We start from the raw sequence: 7,720 nt of genomic DNA, 5'->3' as shown, positions 1-7,720 counted from the left end.
TTCCGGGGCGGCGTATATAATACCAGGGCCATCATCGTGTCATCCATAATGCAAAAAATGCCGTATTTTTGCTTTTGCGCCCAAACTTTGGACACAGAACGTAGTGCTGTGGTATTTCTGGATGAGCAAAGGTTAGGTCATTCTCAACGGTAATTTTATGGACAATAAATGAGCTGTCATGTAGGCAATTACGGTGACATACCACACTATTTATGAGGTGAGAGAAGATACTAGTTTCATGAGGATGAAACCATGTATACACTATTTCCAAGATGTTTGTGTCTTGCATATAGTCTTGGAAACAAAAAGTATGAAACAATGCATTGTGTGATCTATATTTCATCCATGAATTAAATACACTTTTGCTTACATGACATACATGAAACATTGCAATGAGAATGGCCTTAGAAGAAGGGCCCGCTTGGATAATAGCAGTCCTTTTTGTCTAACTTTGGAAAAAAGAGATGATTAATTATTTCGTTTTGGCTAAACATCACGTTTAGTTTTAAGGCGGCGATCCAAATCCACTTCATCCAAGACTATTTTAATTTCCATCTCATTTTTATCAAAAAACATGCGTTAGTTGGTGAACTGTAGAAACATATAGACAATGATAGTGCATTGGTAAAGCGATGTGAAATTAATTTAGTTTTGCCATTGCTTATAAGCAGCTTGAGTTAGAAAATATGAATTTGCAACCTCTACCTACCTATAAGCAATAGTGAAAACACAAACCATGATATTCTTTAATTTTTTTTATCTCCAAGCATCCTTCTATTTTAATTTTTGGGGAGTATCTATTGTTTCTGGACTAACTTTTGTTCCGCAATCGTTAATTTTTCTAACTACTGAATTGAGAACTAACTGCTCATTTTCACCCAGCTCTCCTTTTGCTAATGGCAGGAAAGTCAGTGAAATGACGAAAGAAAAAACATGCCAGTCTCCATCTGGACCATTATATTCACTTGGGACAACTTTGCTTAGAATGAGACACTATTGCAAACTTGCCAAACTTTCGTCCAAAACAAAAAAAAAGAAAAATCTGCCGACAGATAGATGCATGGCATTTCTCTCTCTATCTCTCTGTTTTGTTAATGTGTAGCTAGCGCGAGGTACTCGTGCCTAACGAGCTGGTTCTCCAGCTTATTTTGAAGGGTGTAGCTGAGCCTAACTCGAACAGTATTTTATTTTATTTTTGAAGGGTGTAGCTGCTCAGCTTTTCAAGCTAAACCGGATTCGACTTAATAATAACATTATCGAATTGATTCTAATAAGCTGGCCGGAGCCTAACCCGGCCGGCCCTTATCACTATCAGCACGAAAGCAACTTAGGCTAGCTTTTGGCGTTGGCACGAGCCTGTACTGAGGTGAACTAATGCACTGTCGGGTGCAATCAGTTGATGTGTACCTTGTCGCCGCACGCGCGTCCCCTCCCCTGCCCGTGCCCGTACCAACCCGAGCACGGGCGCCTGCGCATGTGGCGCACACGTACACCACCGCCAAGGTACGTACGGAGGCCCCTGCCCCTAGCCTGCCTCGTGATCGATTGCTGTTTGCGCCGTGCCTCCTCCCTCTCCCGTCTCATCTGTTCATGCCATATGCAACTGCGCGTGTAGCGAGAGAGAGAGAGAGAGAGAGAGAGAGAGAGAGAGTTTTGTGTTCATCTCGCTTGAAAACTTGCACACTCTTGCGTGTACGGCCCTTGGAGTCACGACGTACGCTGATGTAATGTCATGTCTGCCACGCTGCCTATACGTTTGCCATCCAAAAGCCAACAAGCCTGTGCGCCCGACTGTCGCTTCACCTTCACGTGCACGTGTGTGTAGCATATTTTTTGAGCATCTTCACATGCATGCACATTCGGGCGTGTCAGCCTTTTGCAACAGCGTTACTTACTTTTGCCTGCCAGCATGTCTATATGTATGTATTGCTTCCTCTCTCTCGTAGTTTCGTCTCTATACTCGATAGCATTCGTCGATCGGATCCTAACATGAACCAGGCAGAAGCTTAATTAATTGATTAGCGGAGGTGGCTGTACCCTACTCACCAGGGACCAAATATCACGTTTGACGCCATGTGTGACTCGTTAATAAATAACACGGCGACGTGTCTAGGACTGTCACGGACTAATTTATTATAACTTTGCACTGCAAAATGTCTAGGACTCGTTAATAATAACACGGCGATGCATATTTGGAAATCCAAGAACATATATACCTCATATGAAAACGTCTTTACTTTTCTAAACACAATCTAATCCTTCCAAACAAAAAAGATCCTATGGGCATGATCCTCACTATCTTGCCTCGGAATCTTACTTATACTAATGGAGGCTCGTTTCAAAATCTCCATGTTAATCTCACGAGACATTATAAAAAGATAAATTAAATAAATTCTCACAAACTCATCCGGTAAACTTGAATTATCATTGACAAAATATATTTTTATCATATCTTTTCTGAAACATTACCCGCCTATGACATTATTAAAATTATCTAAAGTAACCCCTGACCATTTTAAAAAATAACATAAAGTAACCTCTAATATTTATCTAAACTACTCACTAATGCCATCATGAAAGTAATCTAAAGCAATCCCCTAAATTTGCATCTAAGTTACCGATATTTATTATTATTAAAAACAACCTAAAGTGACATGAATCTGCATCAAAATTATCTGCATATGTCATAATAAAACAAAAATTCCTATCTACACCAATATATGATTCCAAATCACCTATTTCTATCATTATAATATATATAATACTCTTCAGGCATAACGTATCTCACCATGTAGATCATGTATAAATGTATGCAGCAAGTGATGAGAGTACCAATTTCATTGTTAAACACATAGCTCAAACTAAGGATTCAAGTAAACACATACGGATGTGTGATGCGATGTGAAAAAAATTATGAATGTTAATGACAAAATAATGCATAGAGTAATTTCTAACTAAATTCTATCACAATTCAAGTGAATTAAGGTATGAACAAATACATGTATATGAGTATTATGTTAGAATATTCAATAAATGAGAGAGACCAAGATAATAAATTTTGATTATTAGCTTTGAGACCTAATTTGTTAACGAATTTCTAATGCTTATGTTTACCAAAATTACTAGCCCGTGTGGAGCATGGGTTCATGGACTTGTGCAAATTAAGGTGCACCCTAGATGCTGATCACTCGTGTTTGAAGTAGTGAACATTGCACATTTTCACGTACTACCTAGTACTAAGTACCAAAATGGTTAGCTTCTTATCTAGTCCAAAGTGCAACTTACTGTAACAAACAATTAAACAACCTTAGTTTGTACAGCTTAGGAACAAGGTAAGAACATGTTAGGACCAACCAAGCTTTATCTTCCAGTAATGAGCAGTCGTGTGTGCACATTTGCTCTTAGTGAGCCACAATAATAGTCTCAAGCATAACCCATACCAATCGATCTCCATTCTTTGCTACAAGTTTTGATTGAGGCTAGGCACCTTCAGTATCGATTTGTTGTGCTGAGTGCTGACACAATGAGTGTATCTTGCTGTCGTCTTCGTCCTTTTCCCCAAGATTGCAGACACACATAGGTGGTGCTACACAATGTGAGTCTACGTACATCTCAATGATCTCATCCCAGACATCTCACTTGCTCGATCTAGCACCATTGCCCACACCCCATCTTAATGTGTGGGTGTGATGATCGTGACATGGACACTGTTCATATTCGCCTGTCTCCATAACCATCCCACGAGGGTTTGCAGTCGTCCAAGTGTAACTATCCGACAGTTATAGTCGTATAGTTTGATCTTTGAAATTCTTGTTCTGAAAACGCTATTTAGCAGGCAACGTTTCGATCAGCTCCAGCATGGAGAAAGACGGTGTGCCGCCACTATTTGATATTGATCCACACCATCAACTTAAAAGTTTCAATCAATGCTTGGATGTTAGGATGAAAGCTACAAAAATTACATTTGCAAGTTGTGGGATCAATGGATTAGCATTGCGGTTTAGGCGTCTAGAGGGCCAAGGCAGTGGCGTCCTCTGTTCAAAAAGAAGGGGGCATATATGTAGAATATATATGATCCTATAGAAGTCTGCTACATTAATATATTTTTTTATTTTTTTTACACTTTTGACGTGATGCAGAATATAGTGGTACTTAATCCATGGTCAATGGGAACTTAATCTATGGTCAATGAAGCATACAATTGGCAAAAACAAGGAGAAAGGTTTAGTTGCCATCTAGTAGGTACCTACTTTAGTAGTGGGGACCGGCCGTTACTTCCTTCGAGAAGCAGTTTCTGAAAACGGGATGCGCAGACGCATTGAACAGAGACTGAAGAAAGTTGAACACACTGGACAAGGGAGAGAATATGAATAACTGACCAGTACATGATTCATTACAGTAGCAAAGAAGAAAGATCTCCATACATGGTTCACACACCGGCAAATGCATTTGTTTATACGCTCGATGCGGGAGGTTATTGCGACACATGGCATCTCTTCCAAACAGAAAACTAACTGAACATGAACCTTTTGCTCTAATCGTGGGAACCCAGCTGCAGTATTCAATACATCGAGCGGAACAAGTCCAATTGCACTGCATCGATCAGTGCCAACACTTTAGTCGGTGCAGCTGTCAGAATCATATGCAATGCATATGCAGCAGACCGCCTCGAATCCAAGGAATTTTCTTCTCTGTTGGCCGGGCGACATCAACAGCAGGCCGGCCAGGTACACACATCACAGCTTGATCGAGAATATAGCATTAATTAAACTTCTAATCGTGTAGTACGGTTGAAACGCACATAGTTTAGGAGCCCAATTATCAGAAGCGTTAGCTCTTGCTACGGTTTCTGCTTGTGCCTGCAAGAGGTTGCAGGAACAGAAGGCATCGCCAACAGTCAAATGGTACTGGGAGGGCTTTGATCTAAATGAATGCGTGCACCCAATCATATGACAGGGAATCAGGGATTGATTCTTGCGCGTTATATAATTAGGTGAGGAGCTTCATCATTTCAAGGCAGTTACCACCAACAAACCGGTCATCATCATAGCTAGCTTCGATAGATTGCATTTGGATCGATTAATGCTGACAAAAGGAGCATATCATATGCAGCAGCATGGGATAGCACACACGATCGACCTTGCTAGCTGCAAAAAGAAATCGTGTCCTGCATCATGGAGCACTGCGCATGTGTCGACATCAGGAGCATGATCTCAAGTTCTCGGCGCCTAAAGAACACAAGGAAGTCAGATTAGCTATAAGCTGGGTAGCGCTACTAGGTGTCGACCTATTTAACTTAGTTGTACCAATATTTGTTTTACTTTGATTAGTTTTTGGACCGTACGTTACGGCTATCAATCGCCCGAGACGTTTGTTACCTTTTGTTTGGCGCCTGTCCTTGGCATGATGTTCGTCTGTCACATGTGCGTATGGTTAGACCTGGCTTGCCAATCTATATATCTGTCACAGTTCTGCCAGATTAGGGCTCCGGTATCCCCCGGGCTTACATGATCAACATGAGGTTGATGTCAATATGTAGATATTATGAAAAATACAAGCTCTAGGAGATGTTTCCCACTTAAAAAGGAGTTAATCTTGATATGGTTTTGAAGCACGCGACTACCATGAAAAGATTCTCATGTCCTGGCGGGTGCTATTACATGCATCGGATTTTCTTCAGAAGATTTCCATACATGGGTTATATAATTCATGTGATTTTCTTCATATAAACATGAGCCAAATCCTATAATATACACTAAGATTCCTATTAATCTCAAAGAGATCTAATAGAAAAAATTGAGACATGAGGGGTACCATGGCCGGATGCCCCTGCCAGCCAAGTGTCCTTCTGTGTGGAGAGAAAATTAAAAGTTGCTAAGGAACAGCTATTATATCTGCGTAATTAATCTATAGATGAATTTCTACACCATGAGCAGTAGCCTTTCATCTTGGTGCTGCTGTTTGGCGTTCGGGCCAAGTTTGCATAAAGATTACTGTTGTAATGTTGTTATTCCCGTTTTCTTAATTAATAAAATATGTGCACTTGTATATTATATTCTTGGAAAAAAAGTTTTAGATGATTTTGCATATGCTTTATACACCGAATACATTTTTAAATTTAAATTCTATTGATTTCCTATTCCAAAGGTTTGAACTCTGAAACTTGAATATCCTTCTTTTTTGTTTTATCACTACTGTAGCAGTAGTTATCCCTGCACAGGATCTGGGTTTTTGCACCAGTTGTGACGGTGAGTTATGGAAGGAGCAGCATTCATACAGTTTCTAAAGACATTTACAAATCATCTTATGTTGATTAGTAAGTAATCAGATGGATTGTTGCTTGTTTGTATGAGTGGGGATTAGTACTCTTCAAACTGATGACAAAAAACTAATTTCTTCACCATTGTCTAGAAGGCATTGGAAACAAGCCCTTAAATACTGGAGGACATGATTTTACCTGCATCGTACAAGACAAGCCTGCTCCCGAAAGCACTAACCTTTTGCTTTTTCTAGAAGTGCCCGTTAAGTGCGGTTTCCAAAAGGTATGTAGTTTGATTCAACTAGTCCCAACTCCCATGATACCGTATTATGAGCCAAATCTTTTAGGCAGGGGGACCATTCGGTTCTCATCATCAAATTAAGGAGAGTGCACTTTATTTAGGGAATAGCACAGCCCAACAGTATGATTTGTGTGAAGATTTTCAAACAAATAACTCTCCCACTTGGCTTTGTTGGACCTTTAGCAAACCAAAAGGTGCAACAGCAACAGCAAGAGAGATTTGCTGAATAACAGTATCTCATTAGTGGTTAAAGAAATACGATGGTGGGGGAAGTGAAGTTGACGAAACTACTAACAGGATACAATTATGAACCATGGATGGTCGAGCTTTAATTTTCACGTCTCATGGTTGTTTCTTAAAAGTGATGTTTCTCTTTTATTTGCCTGCTAGCTAGTTTTAGAACGCCTAAATTTCTCTTTCGAAACGCCATTTAAATGCTGGTCTGACCAAAACAGCGGTGCCAATTTAAGTACTTTGAGTCATCGACCATCATTTTTCCGGTGATCGTCAATTGCATGTATTTGAATTAGATCTAACCAGTGCGAAAAATTCCTTCATGCTGTCTAACCTTAAAGTCTAAGTGCCAACAAGGTGATGCGCAATGATAAGCATTGGGTGTAGTTTACTCAAAGATCTGTGGGAAGCGGAGAAAGAGATGCGTGTATGCACCCAAAAGCAACGGACCACTATGCCAAAAAACAATTTGTGCAGACACATTGATTTTTAATCGTTGGTGGGCCTAATTGCTACCCGCCAGCGCAAAGGATTCCGGAGCCGGCGTGTTAAAATCCGCTAGCACAAGCACAGATGCATTTGTGCTAGCGGGTCACCAGCACAGATGCATTTGTGCTAGCGGGTCACCAGCACAAATGCTTTTTCAATTTGCATTGTTGGTAAGGACAAAACGTGTTTAACTAGTCACAAAACTTTATTTTACATATTAGAATATATTTTTGTTATATATTAGAAGACATATGTGTTACCATGTAGGAGCTTCAAAAATTTTAGAAGTCATTTACTATTTTATAAGATTTAAATGATTATAAGCATACTTATTGAATTAATTCATATTTGAACTAAATCTTCCACATATAAGATACAAAAAATTTCAGAAAATGATGTTAAGGACCAATGTTCCATTTTAGCTCAAATTATGAAAG

This window comes from Setaria viridis, chromosome 9, assembly GCF_005286985.2.
Source record: "Setaria viridis chromosome 9, Setaria_viridis_v4.0, whole genome shotgun sequence".
Lineage (NCBI taxonomy): Eukaryota > Viridiplantae > Streptophyta > Magnoliopsida > Poales > Poaceae > Setaria > Setaria viridis.
This window is presented reverse-complemented; position numbering follows the sequence as displayed.